General features: G+C 42.3%; 1 protein-coding gene across 7 annotated transcripts in view; it reads right to left on the reverse strand.

The window, feature by feature from the left end:
- ZNF618 (zinc finger protein 618) overlaps positions 1-21,027 on the reverse strand; it is a 771,796-nt gene that overhangs the window by 243,328 nt on the left and 507,441 nt on the right. The gene's annotated exons all lie outside the window — the stretch shown is intronic.

Here is a 21,027-nt window from a genome sequence, read left to right on the forward strand (position 1 = left end):
TTTTAGACTGGATGACACAATTGTGAAAAGTTTCAGTAATATTTTGGGTTTTATATTTGGTGAGATTTTACTATCAAAAGTCTTTGTAGTTTACCTGTGCCACTTTGCATTGTATGATTTCCTATTATATGCTTGCTAGGGTGTTGCATGTAAGAATATTTGAGGTGCTCTGAAGAAAAGCAGGGTTCAAAGTGAAAACAGTCACTCAATTAAGACACGCCACATCTGTACTAACAACTTTTACTTTTTTACCTTGTGCTTTTAATTCTATTTCTTGTCAGTCTCTGCCCTGGTGAAAGGCCCAGTGCACACTGGACTGGAACTGGCAGCTGACACCTCTGCTCTTCTAACAGACTTCTTATATTTGTTCCTGCTAAACTTCTGCCTGTAAATTTCAGGTAGTAACCAGTGGGGGCAAGTGTAGGCATAAGTGTATTATTTTATGCCAATGACTCTTGCCTAACATGCTTTACCTCGCTTTTCTACCTATTAACTAAAGTCTCCCTCCTTCATAAGTGGGAGCATTTCAATCTCAAAGGCTACACACAGATAGGGACATTTAGAAGCCCATTCTCTCTCATGAAATATATGAGCAAGGCCCACGAACCAAGGCAGACTTCTGCAGCCTCAAATATGAACCCTTTTGATTTTCAAGAACTCACAGATATTGTACACAAATATTTTGAGAAGAAAGGGGGTCCATATGAGGGTAATTTTCCAGAAAACACATGGCACGATATTCAGAAACAAATGGTTTCTCATTCTCAGGAGTTTAGAAAGAAAACAGATAAACGCAAATGCCTTTTCATTCAAGGCCTCTGTAGAGGACTTATTAGCATCAGACAAGAAAACACTGACTTGAACAATCAGTGCCATCAGCTGTCCAAAGACTTAGATGAGGCACAAATTAATATATCCATGCTAAGAACCCAAATTGTTCAAGCCACAAATTCCTTTTTAACTGTAAATGAACAATTAGAAGAGGCCAAGGCAGAATTAAAGTATTTAAAGTCAAAATGTGCCTCACAGGGACAAGCTATTGCTGTCTCCTCACAGATTATGCCGTCTGCACCTGTGCCACCATCACCATATAATCCATGTAGTCAGTTTATAGAGAAACAGAACACAGTTTTTGTAGCAGGTCAGAGAAAGGGTAAACTAGCTACAGATGTAGAACAGGAAGAAGAACCGACAAACGAAAGTGAGGAAAATTCATTACCAGGCCAGAGCAATACCCCTATAAGTGACACAGCTCCAGTAACTGTAGTGCTGCAGGGACATATGAAAGATAGTGACATTGAAAGAATAGTGGAGAAAGTGGGCCCTATGCCTTTTAACATAAAAGAATGGTGCAAATGGGCTACTGACATACTGATTCACTGGGGTCTAGGGAAATACAAAAGGAACAATTCAGATTTTGATAAGCTTATGCACCTAGCCCTGGGTCCACATTATTATAAATTTGGATCTCTTGTTCATCCATACCAATTTGTAAAGATGGGCATCGAACAATTATTTCGCTGCACCTCTTTGCAAGTACTTAGAACTCTTTCACCCCTGCCAAGTGATACACCAGAGCAGTTTGCATATAGAGTGTGGGTAATCAACGCGGTACTTAACGAACATGAACATTGGCCCATTTCCTCAGATTATGGTCAGAGAGAACATAAAGAATTCCTATTAGAATTATTATCTCCCGAGATTACTAAACACCTTCTGTTGTTCTCGGAGGACCCTAAAACTACACCTTTTGACACTTTACTGCTCAGGATTGGGTCTGTGTGGAAGACCCAGCCAGCTCAAATTATTTCAGTTTCAGAAGCTAGAAGGTGGCGTGCTGAGGGAGCACCCCAATACAAGAAAACACCACACACAGGAAATAGAGGGCATGTCAGAGGTAGTTACAGAAATGCCTCCACTTACATTCCTTCCCATGAGCTCAGAGCACAGACAGAAGCATTAGAAAAAGAGAAGATGAAATGGGAACAGGATCGGCACACAATGCAGATAGAATTGGACAGGGTAAAAAGTGATTTGACAGCTAGGAACAACAGTGCTAGTGCATAGGGATGTCCTGACTCTCTGTGTCCGAATGCCAAGGTGACTCAGGCCTTCACAGACCAGCCAGACTCCTTTCACTTACCTGTGGACTCACTTTTGGAGACGCAGGATAAGGGAAAGAAGTCAGACTCAGAATTCAGCTTGAGGTATGTGGCACCTTTGATATTGGACACTTGCGGCCGCCCCAATGTTAATACTACCATAGAGGGTCAGGATAAATTAACTTTAATTGATACAGGGGCCAGAATCAGTTTTACAGATAGAGCGCCTCCTACTGGAGATCAGAAAAATATGGAAATTTGTGAGATTCAGGGTCTAAATGACAAATCTTCAAAGTGTGTGTCTATCCCACAAAAGGAACAAATGAAAGACATTGTAGAAACTACTGCCAGCACGAGTGAGAATACAGGCAAAGAAATAATTGAAGTGGCTGGTCTTGCATTGGGTACAGGAATTCTAAATGCTTCTAAACCTTTGGTTCACAAGGTTATTCCTGTGCAGTTAGCCACACAGTGTTGCCTGCTAGTGCAGAAGCATGATCGTAGTGTAACTCACTCAGAGGCTGCAGATCTTTCAGTTTGGGCACAAGATTGTGGGAAAAAGTACACAGAAATTTTGTTTGAGGGCAAAGATCCTGCACCACAAACACAGCATCCAGTACTTCCTCCAGCAACAGAACTGGTGCCTAAGATGGAGGAGAGGGGTCTGAGTGGACCTATCTCTTTAGCATGTGGCTCTCCAGCTTGGTCATTTGCTAAACCAGGGAGCTCCAGTAGGCTCACTATACACTCTCGGGCCCTAACTAAGACTTCAAAGCCCGTAGTACCATTGGCAGCCTCTTACTCTGAAATGACTGTGACATTTAACCCTAAATGTGCATTTTTCTCTGTCCTAGACATGACTAATGATTTTTGGAATTTGCCCCTTGCCTCTGAATGCCAGGACACAACAGTGCAGACAAAAGAAGACAAATCTAGCCTGCACCTGACTTCTGCACCGCAGTGCCCACTCCTCCGAGTGCAGTGGGACCCAGGTGGCAGATATGTGGTCAAGGTCGGCCTAAATGGAACATGGACAAAGTTTGCTCTAAGTGACCTTGAGGTTGCTGCTAATTTAAAATGTTTTTTTCTTTTTCTTAGCAGCAGTTCGGATATATATACATAGCCATCCCAGACCAATTTTGGCACAAATATATTTCTAATGTTTTCCAAGGTTTCTCTTTATCACTGCAGAGATAAAGACGTTACAAAGAAGATATTGGCTTTATGCCCTTTCTGAATATGAGATGGTTATGATATGCATTAGTTGTACAACTCAGGTGTTCATCTTAGCTGTTTTTTTTCTATAACAATGTGTTTATTTGCAGAGTTAAATTCAGCCCTGAACACTTGACAGATGGACGCCTAAAAATTTGTGTTTTATGTTGTCTGTGGTCTGTCTTATGTCTATTTGTTTTAGTTTAGGGGGTACCCCAGGATACATAACATTGGCCATTTCTAGAGCTCTTTTCCCCATTTTTTTTTAACTAGCCCAATTGCGCATTGTTCTTTTTTCCCTATAATTTGCATATGCTAAATGTAGCTTAGTTAGGGGTTATATTTTTAAGAAAAGGTTTTATTAAGAACCTTAAGTACCTGAATATTGTCTGTCTTTTGCTATAACTATACCAAGTAAATGAATTAATATTGTTACATGTTGCCACATTCAGTACAGGCAACTGGTCTCTCTCTCTCTCTCTCTCTCTCTCTCTCTCTCTCTCTCTCTCTCTCTCTCTACATTCAGTACAGGCAACATGGTTTCTCTCTTGTTTTCTATCTCTTATTTGGATCACACTGGAGTACAGCTGCTAAATGATATCAGGACTCTTTTCAAATCCCTCCCTGTATGCACAGACATCATTTCATCTCAAGGGTGAACACCACTAATTTCCAGTAACTGACAGATCCTGTGCAAACATCAGATCCTGTGCAAACATCCTTTCATTTCAAGTGTGAACCTCATCAGTTTAAAGAGACTGCCGGTTCCTGCTGGACTAATTCATCTTCCTGCACCCTGACTGCAAAGACTTTTACACACATGCTGTACACAATATTTGCTGTTAATCGGAGATAGCCACCTTCCTAAGAATGCTTTGCTGTACAATTCCACCTATTTAACCTATTCTATGGACATTCCAGACTTTATTTCATATGCTGTACATCCACTACCTCTTAGAATGGGGAATGAGACATTTCAAAAGCTGCTGAACTTTACTGAACTCCATACTTACACTGAACAACTCAAGAAAACCTCCAAAGAAGTGAATCATACTATCACTTTTTAAAATGGACAGATTGCACAAAATTTGCTATGAGACGCTCATGTCTCAGTTTTGGAACTTTCTTTGGGTATTCGCCCACTGCAACCACGTATTTAATGTTTTAATTCACCCTATCATTATCTTAATTATTGTACAATTTTTGCTATGTATTATTATGATTTTCCTTTGCTGTAAAGTGAAACACATGTACTTTTCTTTATCTCACAAGCTTCCTTCTAACTTTTAAGGCAGTTATACATGTATTTCCAGTATCTTCTCTGACACTTTCTAATTTGGTTTTAATTTGGCATGGCCTATTGCATTACCATTACCAAGGTCAGACATAATATTTTCCCATATTCCATACTTAGATACTCTCTTATGACATCTTGGTACCTTTATACCTGAACCTCTTGAAAAAGCTTCCTGCATCCCTTATGCACCGTTCATTCGCTCAACGACGGGTAAGATATAAGCATACAGGGATCCCCGCCCAGATGATGGCCTATACAACCTAAGACAGAGGTTTGAACTCATAATGGGAACTGTTTACGGACTATACAACCTATCTTCATAGCTTGGAGATTCTGCAAGACAGGGGACGTACTGTTGGAGGTAAGTGAGGGTACCACAAGCTTGCCCTCATTTCAAAGAATAAAAATGTCAGCTAGCTGTCGCTACCATTCAGCATATTAGTTGGCATTACTTATGTCAGCGAGGCTTATGGGAAATTATATCAATCTGACTCTGGCATGGGAATGCAGATAGACTCTGTAAGGCAGGGAGACTGTGTTAAGTTTCCCTGATATGGTTTTAAGCAGCCCTGATTGAATCATGACTAGCTAAAAGGTGTTAATGTCTGATTAAGAGGGTGCTTAGGACAATGGCCTGTTTGAATGGGACAAAGAAGCCAGAGACTAATCCCATCACCATGCTTGCAGGTATCACACCCTCCTTAGCAATTAAATTAACCATTGTTTCAAACAGTTTACAAATTCTAAACAGAAAGATACTCTGAGATACAATATTTTCTCTATTCAGAATAAGATTCCAAGGTATAAAAGCCTGCTCTCTGCTCTATCAATCTATCTCTCTCTTTCTATCTAGCTATCTCTTGGCTTGGCACTCTGGTTCTCTCTTGGCTCTCCCTCTCTCTGTCTATCCTTCCCTTTATCTATTGAGCACGAAGCTTAGACCATCTCCCTTTTCTCTTTCTCTCTGACTTTCCCTGAAACTTCACGCTTCCTTCTGGACTCTGTAAAGCAGGGAAACTGCTTTGCTCTCTATTTAATTGTAATGCTTAATTGTAATGATTATAAATATTGCTTTTCTGTAAGCCTATTTCTATAATATATTCTTTATATAATCACCTCTGGCTGTGCTCGTTTATTCTACTTCTTGGTGAGTCATCTGTGAGGGAACTGAAACTGGGACCTGGCATTGGTCAGTGCGCATTTCACTTAACCCCTACCACCATACATTGGGGGGGCTACTAACCGAAACTGACAGATAAGTATTACAATCTGTTATAGCTGATATTACTGGATTGCACCGGTTATAGCTGATATTATTGAACAAGTTATAACTGATATTATTGAACTGTACATCTCCAAATTTAGCTGATATTACCGTACTGCACAGGTTATAGCTGATATTATTGAACTGTATATTTCCTGAAATAGCTGATATTACTGTATTGCACCATTCCCCTGTCTATCACCCGATATTCTACACCTCCTCTCCCAAGCAGTTTAAACAGCAGGCAAAAATGGCAACTTTCAACAAATATCTACTGATACTGGGAATACTTTATTTAAAATGTTATAGAAGCTGGTGTAATGATGAAAACCTCCCCAAACTAATACCTATTCATTTCTTCTGGCACAGACCAACTAAGGCGAGCAAACCTACTGGCCCACATCAATTCCTTTACGATTATTCAAAGCTAGGCCTGTTACAAATACCCGTGGTAAATAGAGCTCAAAATTCATTCAAACTCCATAGAAACAAGATCAAGGAAAGAAAATTGAAACAAATGGAATGCTTTAGAACACCCATCCCAAATAAGTATGGTAATTTAAAGGGATATTACCTGAACACCCGTTCAGTAAGAAACAAAGCTCAAATACTACACGATTGGCTGGCGAAAATGAACCCTGACTTCCTATTTTTGACTGAAACATGGATAGTTTCAGACACCGATACGATTATGAAAGAAATGTTACCCCAGGGCTATAAAATAATACCTCTATCGAGAAACTGGAAAAAAGGGGGAGGTATAGCTATAATTTTAAAAGAATCCTTTGATTATAGCAAAATAGACTCAAAAACCACAAAAGACCTAGAAATATTAACTTGTAAGATCACAAACACCCAATTGGAAGAGGCATTAACCGTGACACTCTTTTGCATTCCCCTCAAAAAGTGGACCAGCGCTAGAGAAGAGTTCTTCGAATACCTCGCTATTAACACCCTAAAAGGAATGTACAACCTGCTACTGGGAGACGTAAACACTCACCTAGAGAAAGTGGAAAAACCAGATGTGATAAAAATTGACACTTTCTTAAAAACTCTCAGTTTCATAATACCTAAACCAGAGAAAACGCATGAAAAAGGCCACCAACTAGACATAGTTATCTTTTTGCAAAAAGAAATCCCTGATCCTAAGATCCATCTTAGCACAGGGACCTGGGAAAAACGCATCTGGTCAGATCACTACATATGTAATTTTGATATATATTGGCATAAAAAAATCACCCCAACAAAAATATAAAAGAAAAAACCTAAAACCAACCACAATCGCCAGAAGAGGAACTATAAATCCAACAGAATTCTGGGCACATTACGAACTACAACCCAAAACAGAGGAAATACAGGACTTTCCAACTAAATGGGCAAAGTTTAGCAAAAAAGTGTTAGATCAAATAGCACCATTCCATACATACAAAAAGAAAGAAAGGAAACTAAACGAATGTTTCGACTCTGAATTACTAATTCTCAAACAGGAACTGAGAAAACTAGAAAGAATCTGGCAAAAAAACAATGAGGAAGACAAAATACGCTGGAAACAAAAAACGAAAAACTACAAAAACCTGATCAGAAAAATACGAACAAAACACTACGCACAAAAAATAGGGACACCCACGGTAAACAGACTAACAGACACTACCCAAATCCTGCTACGGGAAAATGAATGTATGCCCTTGGCAGAAACCCTTGCCACTTTCTTCAACAACAAAATCTTTGACGTAAGAGCGACCATACCTCCACCCTCACCCAACTTCGAATTCCAGCTCGGACCCCACAAAAAAGAACCCAGAGTAGACATGCTTTGGAACCATTTTGAACCTCCAAACTGGCACCAATTTCTAACCCTGTTCAATAAATATACTAAATCAAACTGCCTACTGGACATATGTCCTTCCAAGATCATGAAAACAGCCACACTAGATTTTAAAAAGGATATATTTAACTGGGTAACAACCACTCTCATGGAAGGAACATTTCATGAGGAAATGGGACATATACTAATCACACCCATCCCTAAAGATCAAAAAAACTCATTAGCCCTAAAAACCAACTACAGACCCATAGCAAGCATCCCCTTATTCACCAAGCTTCTCGAAGGATTGGTCAACTTGGAGCTAGTGAACTATCTAGACAAATTTAGCATACTCAATGAACACCAATCAGGATTCAGAAAAGGTTTTAGCACTGAGACAGTCCTAGCCTCGATCCTCAATCACCTATACGGCTTATTCAGCAAAGGAACAAGTGCTCTGATTTTACAACTAGACTTCAGCAGTGCCTTTGGTCTTGTTGATCACGAAATAATGCTACACTGCCTAGAAGCAATAGGACTTACGGGAAGATGAGAAACTGGGTACAGGGTTTCTTAATAAAGAGATCATACCATGTGGTTCGTGGTGGGACATACTCAAACTCCTGGAGAAACCCCTCGGGAGTACCACAGGGTTCACCACTATCACCTACACTATTCAACATTTACATCTCATCTCTAGGACACTTACTACAAAAGCTAAACTTAAACTACTACGTATATGCAGATGACATTTCTATTTTAATCCCAGTGAACAGCATAACAAACAAGACCTCAAAACACATTTCTCATATTATGACCGAAATAGAACGCTAGACAATCAACTTCAAACTGAAACTAAACACAGAAAAAAACAAAAGTCTTCCTTGCTAGCCCAACGGACAAAATTACCAAACAACATTACATATAAAAAATCACGACTATCCAATTACTAAAACAATAAAAATATTGGGAGTCACCTTAGACACACATTTGACAATGGTTGAACACATGAATTTAGTGGTAAAAAAGTGTTTCCTGACATTATAGAAATTAAAGACCATCAAAAAATACTTTGGCCCATTATCATTTAGACTACTAGTGCAATCACTAGTACTTTCTACACTTGATTATTGCAATATCATTTATATGGGTATACCAAAAAAAATCAGTGAGGAAACTTAGAATTGTTCAGAACACGGCAGTCCGTTTGATATTTGGATTGAAAAAAGTGACCACGTCAGCCCCTTCTACAGACTACTGCACTGGCTGCCAGTCGAGGCACAAATAATATTCAAGTTCTCTTGCATATGCTTCAAGCTAGTTTGGGGACTAGCTCCCACATTCTTGTTATCACACTTTGTATTATACAGTCCCATGAGGCAAACCAGAAATTGCAATCTATTTACATATCCAAGCATTACCGGCTGTAAATACAAAACCTTTCTGGATAGAACTTTTATGTACCAAGCAAACAAACAACACTGGCTGGACAACTACATTAATGGAGCTAGACTGACCTACCTCGCCTTTAGAAAAGTCATAAAAACTGCCTTATTCGACAGATGTATCACCTAAACATTAACTACACCAAACATTAATTTCCATTTCTTCTTTCCTAATATGTCCCCCCTAAAATCCTTAACAAATTGTATTATGTAATTTGCCACTTTTTCTAAAATGGCCCTTCTGAAATTCTAAACAAACTGTATATTGTAATTTGTTGCAATTTTAAGATTCTATATACTGTAATTTCATTGACTATCTGCATATTGTAACTCGCTGATTGTCCAGCTCTCTTCAGTTGTGAACCGCCTAGAAGTCACACGATTATGGCGGTATAGAAGAATAAAGTTATTATTATTATTATTATTAAATGTAAACGATTCCTTTGTTTAGTCTTCAAATTGTTCATTAGACTAAAACCACGGTCACAATCTGAACTAGATTCTAAGAATGTGGCACCAATGTCTATCAATTTTGCTAAATCTGCAAATTGATCAATCTGAAATGCAAATTTCATCATATCTGGACAGCTGTTTATCAGAGTGCTTTTGATTTTTTCTGCAACAAGGAATTTAAAGTCATTGTATTGCTGAATAATAACACTTTCCTCCGGAAGAAATTGTTTATATTTAAACAAAGAGATCTGATATGTCCATTTCCAAAGTCAAAGTCGCATTGTGATATTACTGTACAGTCAAAAGCAGACCATTCCTCAACTTCATTTTCAAGAAATCTTTCACCCAGATGCAAACATACGATGTTGATGAAGGTTAATATGGAATTAGTATCCACTGAAACTTTTTCTCCAGACCTCATCCTGTTGTCAAGAAGACTGTTGACTTTATCATTCAACTTAACTTTGTCGCCTAAGTATTGCATTCGAAGTTTGTTCAATTTACCCTGTGCAAGATGATAAGCTTCCAATGGTGTCAAACCATGTTTTTGAAATGCCATGGTTAAGGAAGCCAGTTCTGATAAGACATCATTCAAAACTTCAAGTGTAATATGAAATTGTTCACTGTTCATTTTCTTATAGCAGTACTTTGCAATAGGATCATTATCTTTGTCTTCTTCAAAATATTTTAACAGGGGATCATAATTTTGAATAATTGCTTTAAGTGCAAAAGTGTCTAGATAACCAGCGCACTTCATTCAGAGGTCTAAAAGCAATTGATTCACATTCAGATGCATCTATTTCTTGAAATTTGCATCGTTTAGTAGAAGACCGACAGAACACAGTGTACACAGTTCTCATTACAGTTTCTACTTCTTTCATCATTTTACTTCTTTCCATGAATCAGAAAGTCTCAAATCTTCCCAATGTGCAACACAATGTTGCTGCACTAAATGTGGAATGTCTTTTCTCAGTTGTGCTGCAACACTATCTTTTTTGCCCAACATAACAGAGGCACCATCAGAGGTGAACATAACCATTTTATTCAGGTCAAGTTCATGATTCCTCTAGAATTCCATAATTGCTGTTACTATTGAAGTAGCATCACATGCTTCCAACTATAGCATCCCACAAATGATGTCCTATACCAATTTGAATTGACTGGCCGATACTTAAAGTAGAGTATTAAGTACTTTTTGACAGAAATGTCTGAGCTTTCATCAACAGTTAACGTATGATACATTGCTAATTTAATGTCTGCCATACAATCATCTTGCACGATGCCATTGATAATTCCAAGAAATTCAAACGCATAGAGGGGCATAGTTAAAAAAAAGTCTAAGTCCCCTTTTGGCCTAAGTCCTTAAATGTTCAAAGCAGAAGCAGGGAAAGTGTCCATAACCAAAACAAACGTCCTTATTTTGATTATGGCCTGCCTCTCTAAACGCCCAGATCACCACTACGTCTAAAAGTACACTCCCACGACGTCTACACTTTTTGGCCATAATGAACCAAAAAAACGCCTAAGCCCTAAACGTCCAACAGAAGGGCTTTTAGGCGAAGGAGGAGCCAGTCCTTCGCCTAAAACCTGGATTCTGTAACCGGTGTTTGTCAAAAAAAACAACGGTTACAGACCCCCCCGCCCCCAACAACGATACAGGCAGGAGGGTGCCCAAGCCCTCCTGCCATGTCGAACCGCGACCCCCCCTCCGACAACATCAGGGCAAGAGGGAGCCCAAGCCCTCTTGCCCCGCGGCACCTCCAACGATATCGGGGCAAGAAGGAGTCCAAGCCCTCTTGGCCCGGCGATCGTGCCCCCCCTCCGACTCGATCTGGCCAGGAGGAAGCCCAAGCCCTCCTGGCCCCGGCAACCCCCCCTCCGATTGAACGGGCCAGGAGAGAGTACCCAAACTCTCTTGGCCCCGGTGACCCCCCCTTCCGATTGAACGGGCCAGGAGAGAGCCCAAGCTCTCCTGGCCCCGGCGACCCCCCCCTACTGGATTGGGCCAGGAGGAAGCCCAAGCCCCCCTGGCCCCGGTGACCCCCTACCCCCCACTACAATACGGGCAGGAGGGATCCCAGGCCCTCCTGTCCTCGACACAATCCCACTCCCCCAGAACCCCCGATCGGACCCCCCCCCCGCTGACCCGCGACCCCCTCGGCCGACTCCACGACCCCCCACCCCCAACCCCACCCCTTCCCCGTACCTGAATGTTGGCCAGATGGATGGGTGCTAAGCCCACCCATCCAGCAGGCCAGCCGGGTCTTGAATGGGGCCGGATTGGCCCAGGTGGAAGAAACCCCGCCCACAGGTGGGGCCTGAGGTTTCTTTCGCCTGGGCCAATCTGGCCCCATTCAGGACCCGGCTGGCCTGCCGGACGGGCGGGCTTGCAACCCGTCCGTCTGGCCAACATTCAGGTACGGGGAAAGGGTGGGGGGGGTCGCGGGTCTGCAGGGGGGTCCGATCGGGGGTTCTAGGGGGGGCGGTCATTGGGGGGAGGGGGTTGTGTCGAGGGCAGGAGGGCCTGGGATCCTTCCTGCCCATATTGTACTGGGGGTTGGGGGGTAGAGGGTCGCCTGGGCCAGGGGGGCTTGGGCTCCCTCCTGGCCCAATCCAGTAGGGGGCGTCGCCGGGGCCAGGAGAGCTTGGGCTCTCTCCTGGCCCGTTCAATCGGAGGAGGGGGGTCGCCGGGGCAAGGAGGGCGTGGGCTCCCTCCTGGCCAGATCGAGTCAGGGGGTGTCGCGGGGCAAGAGGGCTTGGGCTCCCTCTTGCCCCGATGTTGTCGGGGGGGGGGGGGGGGGTGATGCATCGCGATGCCATCACTCCTCTACCCGAGCTGCCGTGACCTGCGGCAGAAGAGTTAGGGCATCTCTCCTGCCGTAGGTCGCGGCAGTTCGGGTAGAGGAGTGATGGCATCGCAGTAGGGGAGATGAGGCATCTCTCCTGCCGCGATGCTTGCGGTGGGTAGGTTGCCGGCCGCTGAACTGATGGCGCCAACGGCCATCAGCTCAGCGGCCCCTTTTTCGGCACTTAGACCTGGTTTGACTTCGTCTAAGTCAAAAAGGTCTAAGTGCCGACTAGGCAACCTGTTAATGTTTTCGTTATACCTGTTGTACGCCTATAGAAACATAGAAAATGATGGCAGAAAAGGGCTGTAGCCCATCAAGTCTACCCATTCCAAATACCCACCCCCCGAATTCACTCCCTTAGGGGTCCTACGTGAGTATCCCATTTTCTCTTAAAATCTGACACGCTGCTGTCCTCTATCACCTGCAGTGGGAGTTTGTTCCAATGATCCACCACTCTTTCGGTGAAGAAGTACTTTCTGGAGTCAATATGAAACTTCCCTCCCCTGATTTTCAGCGGATGCCCTCTGGTGGTTGAGGGTCCCATGAGACTGAAGATCTCCTCTTCCGACTCTATACGTCCCGTGATGTACTTAAACGTTTCAATCATGTCTCCTCTCTCTCTTCGTTCCTCAAGTGAGTACAGCCGCAGTTTATTCAGTCTTTCTTCATACATGAGATCCTTGAGCCCCAAGACCATCCTGGTGGCCATTCGCTGGACCGACTCGATTCTCAGCACATCCTTCCGGTAATGTGGTCTCCAGAATTGAACACAATACTCCAAGTGAGGTCTCACCATGGATCTGTATAACGGCATCATGACTTCAGGTCTTCTGCTGACGAAACCCCTACGGATACGACCCATCATTTGTCTTGCCCTGGAGGAAGCCTTCTCCACTTGATTGGCAGCCTTCATGTCATCACTAATGATCACCCCTAGATCACGTTCCGCAGTGGTCCTGACTAAGGTCTCACCATTTAGTACATAAGTTCTGCGTGGGTTTTTCTTACCCAGGTGCATTACCTTACATTTTTTAGCATTGAAGCCCAGCTGCCAAGTTGCTGACCATCGTTCCAGTAGCAGTAGGTCCTGCGTCATATTATCGGGTAAAATGCTTTTACCTACTATGTTGCAAAGTTTGGCGTCATCTGCGAACAGTGATACCTTTCCTCTAAGTCCTTGCGTCATATCTCTTATGAACAAGTTGAAAAGAATCGGGCCCAAGACCGAGCCCTGCGGCACTCCACTGATCACGTCCGACATTTTGGATGGGGTACCGTTTACCACCACCCTCTGAAGTCTATCGCTCAGCCAATCCCCAACCCATGTAGTTAGAGTGTCCCCTAATCCTATCGAACTCAGCTTGTTCAATAACCTTCGGTGTGGGACGCTATCAAAAGCTTTACTGAAGTCCAAATATACCACGTCCAGTGACTCTCCGGCATCCAGTTGTCTAGTAACCCAGTCAAAAAAGCTGATTAGGTTAGATTGGCAGGATCTACCCTGGGTGAATCCGTGTTGGTGGGGATCACATAGGTTTTCCTCATCTAGGATTGTGTCAAGATTCTGTTTGATCAGTGTTTCCATGAGTTTGCACACTATAGACGTGAGACTCACTGGTCTGTAGCTTGCTGTCTCTGTCCTGCAGCCCTTTTTGTGGAGTGGGATTACGTTGGCGGTTTTCCAATCCAAGGGGACTCTTCCTGTGCGTAGGGAAAGATTGAAAAGCACAGATAATGGTTCCGCCAGGACTTCACTTAATTCCCTAAGCACCTTAGGGTGTAGGTTGTCCGGTCCCATGGCTTTGTTTACTTTGAGTCTTGATAGTTCGTAGTAGACGCTACTGGGCGTAAACTCAAAATCTTGAAACGGGTCTTTCTGGCTGTCTCCCGTCTGAAGTTGTGGACCATCTCCCGGCGCTTCACAGGTGAAGACTGAGCAGAAGTATTCGTTTAGTAGTTCTGCCTTGGAAGAATCTGATTCTGCAAAGTTACCGTCCGATTGCTTCAGGCGTTCTATCCCATCTTTGTTTCTTTTCCTGTCACTAATATAGCTAAAGAAAGATTTATCCCCTTTCTTAATGTTCTGTGCTAGATCTTCCTCCATTCGGTGTTTGGCCTCTCTTACTACTTTTTTGACGGCTTTAGATCTGTCCAGATAGTCTTCTTTCGCTTCCTGTTTTCCTAAATGTTTGTAGGTGATAAATGCTTCTTTTTTCTTTTTGACTAGGTCCGAGATTTCTGCACTGAACCATTGGGGTCTTTTGTTTCTCTTGCGTTTACTTACTGTTCTTATGTAGCGGGTTGTTGCTTCATGTAGGGTGGACTTCAGAGTCGACCACATATCCTCCACATTGTCAGATTGTGCTATTTTATGTAGCTCTTGATGGACAAAAGCTCCCATGCCGTCGAAGTCTGTGCCTCTAAAGTTGAGAACCCTCGTTGCTGTGTTTGATCTAGAGAAACCTTTTTTGAGGTTGAGCCATACCATTTTATGGTCGCTGGAGGCCAGTGTATCTCCCACTGAGACTTCCGAGACGCTATCTCCATTGGTGAGTACCAGGTCTAGTATCGCCTGGTCCCTAGTGGGCTCCAATACCATTTGCTTGAGACGTGCACCCTTTATGGAGGTTAAAATTCTTTTGCTGCCACATGTAGTCGCGGAGAGTGTGTTCCAGTCTGCATCGGGCATGTTGAAGTCCCCTAACATCACTGTGTCCCCGCGCAGTGTAATGTTCTCTATGTCCTCGATTAATTCCATGTCTTTGTCTTCCTGTTGCCTGGGAGGTCTGAATATCACACCAAGGTATAGGCATTTTTCATTCCCTCTGGCCAGGTTCACCCAGAGGGATTCCCCTAGGTGTAGGTTGTCTCACCTCCCGCCCACTGCCCGCCCTTTTCCCTCCTCTAAACACACTTCTTTTCTCTCTGTGCGTCTAGAGGCAGGGGAAAGGCCTAAGCTGTTTTTAGATACGTCTAAAAACCAGCTTTGGTTATGGGTACTTGGACGATCAGGCTTTTTGATCGTCCAAGTAGCCATTTAGGACACTTTTTAGACGTTTGGTTTTTTTTATTATTAACTCCATAGTTTTTGCTTCTCCAGCTATCAGGTATACTAACATACTTCGCCATGTGCTCATTGATATCTTGAACAGAGAGCATTGAGATATTCATCTTAATGGCCAGCACAACACTGTCGACAAGAACCTTAATTTCATCAGGACTGGAACGCTTCCGTTCATTACTAATTTGCCCATTTTCTTTTTTGGTTGGGCTTTCAAACAACATGTTAACCAGTCCCCCTCTTAAATTCGGATTTTTACTTCTGAGTTTCCTAATACTGTCGGTATGAGATTTACTTGATAGATGGCGTTTCAGAAAGTCCAGTTTCCAAACATCATCCCATATTTTTCCAGTAGAGAATTTTCTAGCTGCTTTGGCATCTTGACAATAACAACACACAACTCCATCGTCTTCGTCATAGGTAAATATTTCACACAGTCAAACACGCATTGTATTTCAAGATTCCGGTGTCTCCGTTTCAACAATTTCTTCAAGCCATTCAGACCTAAAAGCTGTTGCAGCTCTCTTGCGTTTTACACTTTTCACCATTCGCGGTTTAGACATTTTAAGAGTTATATCTGGTTGCAATTTAATAAACGAATACAGTTATACAACCGCAGTATCACGCTGCACACTATGATTCCATGAAATAAACAATATGACGGAACTCTCACGGAAGGCCAATACCCACAAGACCAAGGAGAAATCATAATCACCCCAATACTGAAAGATCACAAAGGCCCAATAGATAACCCTTCCAACTACAGACCCATCGCCTCAATTCCATTATATGCTAAATTAATAGAAGGTCTGGTAGCACAATACCTCACAAATTACCTTGAAGACCACAACATACTTCACCCCACACAATCAGGGTTCAGATCCAACCACAGTACAGAGACACTACTAGTTTCTCTACTAGATATAGCCCGACAGCATCTTAGCAAAGGAAGAAGGATGCTGATTATCCAACTAGACCTCTCTGCCGCATTTGACCTGGTAGATCACACCATACTTCTTCAGATCCTATAAGCCATAGGGATCTCAGGAGGGGTATACAATTGGTTCCAAGGATTCCTCAAAACAAGAACATATAGAGTAAAAACAAAAGATCTTATATCGGATTCCTGGTCTAACCCCTGTGGAGTACCTCAAGGGTCACTTCTGTCGCCCATACTCTTCAACCTATTCATCTCCTCCCTTGGTACTATACTAGACAACCTAGAAGTAACTTCATTCAGCTACGCAGATGACATAACCATAACCATACTCCTCCCCTTCGACTCACAAGATTCCACTCCAATAGACAACCTGAAAAGAACACTAGAAGCAGTGGAAAATTGGATGCTAGACCATAAACTGAAGCTCAACCTGGACAAAACAAAATTTCTATTGCTTGAAAAGGACAAAACCCCATCTATAACCAAGTTAGAAATAAAAGCCACCAAATACCCCATACAGCCCATTCTTAAACTCCTCGGAGTTACACTAGACAGATGCTGCACCTTGCAGGTCCAAATCAATAAAACAACACAAAAAGCATTCTTTACCATGCGCAACCTACGAAAAATAAGAAAGTTTTTCGACAAAGATAAATACAGACTCATAGTCCAAGCCCTAGTCCTGAGTCTAGTGGACTACTGCAATATCCTCTACCTACCATGCCCCACATATTTAATACAACAACTACAGACTGTACAGAACACAGCCCTCAGACTGATCTACTCACTTGGAAAATTTGATCACATCACCAATGCCTTCCTAGATTCACACTGGCTACCTATACAAGCCCGCATTCAATACAAACTATACTGCCTACTATACAAAGCAGTAAACGGAACTGCACCCACCCACCTAAATAACCGCCTAAATCGGAACCTCTCATCCAGGCAAAGAAGAACCCAATCTCCATTCACTTTCCCCCCTTTCAAGGGAACTCAGCGCAAAAAGATGTACGACCACCTACTAGCAACACAGGCAGCAAAACTGGACCCCTACATCTCCAACCTGCTCATAGCAACAACTGACTACAAAACGTTCCGTAAAGAAATCAAAACCCTGCTATTCAAAAAATTTATCCAGCTAGCTTAACCCCCTTCTCCTCCCCTCTTGCAATCTCCCCCCTCCCACCCTCTACCTGTATTATCCTCCAAAGACTCAACAATGTGACAGTGTCTACTCTTTGACATTCTCGTATTCTTCCAGCATCATCCGACACTTTTCCTATTCTCTCCACCTATCTGGTACCCTCTTCTCAAAACTTTATTATGAACCAGCTCCTTAATTGTACAATGTATCCAGCTCCTTAATTGTAACTTTTTCCTGGAAATGCCCAGTTCTCTTAATTGTAACTTTTGTTCCTGGAAATGTCCAGCTATCTTCTGATGTAATCCGCTTAGAACTGCAAGGTACAGGCGGAATAGAAGTCAGTAATGTAATGTAATGTAACTTCAGGAAGTCAAAGAATCGGAAGTGTTCCGATTCTTTGACTTCCTGAAGTTCCGCCATATTGTTGTGCTATGGCCCTATGGGGCACGTGATGTGTCAAATTCAACTGCCAAAGATAACGGAATAACGTGAATGACTTAAAATTTATATTATAGCGCTTCAATAAATGTGATAAATGGGAAATCGAAACAGCTGGTCTTCTGCAACATTTCATTTTAGCAGTGAAAATCATTTAATTTGTGTGCGCGGGTTCAGCAAGTTGTGCACACGTGTACAGCTTAGAGGGAACAGTGGTTAGGACTTAGGTAAAGGCCTATCCATACCGACGAATATCTTCTCTACCTGAACTTGATGACGTTTAATGGCTCGAGGTTGAAGGGTAGCACAGTGGGCATACGACTCCAGACAATGGTCAGGTCCTAAATACTGAGCACACCACTTATGTGGGTCAGTGAGGGATATCGCGCCTTGGCAGCGGCTACACTTCTTAAAGCCTGCAACAGGCCAGGACATAGACTGGAAAATAGCCGCGGCAAAATCGAAGCCCATAGACTGAGGCCGCGGTGTAGGCCACGCCGTGACACAAAGAAAAAAGGAAACAAAAATTTTTTTTTAAAAAGAAATGAATCGCACAAAAAACACAACGACCGTGTAAGAAAAAAATTACACGAGCCGCGATGAGAGAAGGCAAGATGTAGAACTAAGTCTAGTGCAAAGCTTCGAAAGAGGACTTCTTGGCTCCATGGAAAACTGAGGAGACGGACGCCCTACGTCGGGCTGGAAGGCACTCGCGCATGTATGGTGTGGCAGTCGCGAACTTTCTTAAAGTTTTACAAGCAAGTCTGCTTGCAAGGCTGTCCACATCTGGGCTCCGTGGATGACGTCACCCTACATGTGAGAATATGCTGCCTGTTTGTCCTGGAATAACCATTGTTTCAAACAGTTTACAAATTATAAACAGAAAGATACTGGGAAATACAATAGTTTCTATTTTTAGAATAAGACTCCAACCTATAAAAGCTCTCTCTGGATCATCATCATCTCTCTATCTCTCTCTCTGGAACCCGAACTTGGAGCATCACCTGCCCCCCCATCCCCTTTTTCTCTTTACCTCTCTCTCTTTCTTTGCCCTCTGTAAGGCAGGTAAACTGTCTTTTCTCTCTCATTAATTGTAATGATTGATGTATCTATAAATCTTGCTTTTCTGTAATATTAAGCCTATTTCTGCAATATATATTCTTTATGCAATCCTCTTAGCAGTCTTTGTCAGTAATTTTACTGCCTACTGAATCTTCAACGAAGGTATCGAACCCGGGACCTGTCGGATTGTAAGGTTGCCTTTGCTTAAACATTACCCCTCCAAAACCTTACATTTTGGGGGCTAAACCTTACAGTAACCATTATCTCTTTCTCTCTCCAAGAGATCCAACGTGCCTATCCCAGGTCCTTTTGAATTCAGACACAGTCTCTGTCTCCAACACCTCTTCTGGGAGACTGTTCCATGCATCTACCACCTTTTCTGTAAAAAAGTATTTCCTTAGATTACTCTGGAGCCTATCACATCTTAACTTCATCCTATGCCCTCTCATTGCAGAGCTTCCTTTAAAATGAAAGAGACTCAACTCATGTGCATTTACATTACGTAGGTATTTAAATGTCTCTCTATCATATGTCCCCTCTCCCGCCTTTCCTCCAAAGTATACAGTATACAGGGCATAGGATGAAGTTAAGAGGATGGGAAGGCAGAAAAAATTATAAGTTTGATGAGCTGAAGCTCCATGGAAAATGAAGAACTGATGGTCCTGTAAGTCAATGTCAGGTGGGAAGGCATCAGCACGCACGAACTATGGACACTGCCTAAAAATTTAATGCAACAGTGTACTAGGTGGTGTCCATACTAGGTTTCATGGATGATGTCACCCACATGTGATATTATGCCTCCTTGCTCTTGAAGACAGTAATTTAAAATCTTCTGCTTAACTAGCTTTAACTGGCTTTAATTGCTTAACTAGTTTAATCTGTCTTCACTTCCCTCTCACAGGTTTAGCATTCCTCCCCCTGCTAATACCTAGATTTCTCTGCAACTTAATGGAAAACTTACATAATGGAAAACTCTATTGTGCTATTCATTCCTTTCCTTTTGTCTCTGGTTCTAAATGCCCACCCATCTGTTTGATATAGTATTGTCTTATGTACTGCTTTTGTAAACCTCCTTGATGCCTTGGCTAATGACAGTATATCAAATGTGAATAATTAACATGACCCATCTGTATGGCTGATTCAACCTTCTTGTCCTCAGAAAAACATACACACATTACAGAGGCAATTTTCAATAGTTGTTCACATGCAAGGTATTTGGGTGTTGTTATACCTGCATATACCCCCCTCATTTACAAAGCCGCACTAGCGTTTTTAGCGCTGGCCATGGCGGTAAGATCTCCAACGCTCATGGGAATTTTATAAGAATCCGAGTTCTTACTGCTGTGGCCGACACAAAAAATGTTAGTGCAGCTTTGTAAAGGAGGGAGATATTTAGTGAATTATGAAAGGAAAACTCCCTCAAATTTATTGCTAAGTATGATCTTTTAGTTTTTCCATGTAGTATTCCACCAGGTTGTTTTGTTTTAGTTTTTTTGTACAGAAGAAAGGGGTAAAGTAATAGATGCATATTTAAAAATGAAATTGTATGCATGGTATATGTACTTTCCTGGTCTTACTACTTTCCCAGGAACACAAGCAGCATTCTTTTACCACAGGATTCAGCAACCTGCAGTACCAGGATTCTGCAGGCTGCTGAATCCAGCGGTACATCAATGTGCAGTAAAAGATGAACCTTTACTGAGCTTTGATGAATTCCCCCTTAATATTTGTTCCTTTTCAAACCTTATTTTTAGGTAATAAAATACCAGGAAAATCCCCTTTGAATTCCATATGAACTTGGCTGGCAGGAAATGATTATTCTGGGAAGGAAAAAAAATTTCATAGTACTTTTAGGAGAAACTTTAAAACTATTTAATAAAGAAAATACAGTATTGTCAAACCTCAGCAACATAGAGCATAACGTCTTCACAAAACTTGCAGAGGTTCTTT

This window comes from Geotrypetes seraphini, chromosome 10, assembly GCF_902459505.1.
Source record: "Geotrypetes seraphini chromosome 10, aGeoSer1.1, whole genome shotgun sequence".
Classification (NCBI taxonomy): Eukaryota; Metazoa; Chordata; class Amphibia; order Gymnophiona; family Dermophiidae; genus Geotrypetes; species Geotrypetes seraphini.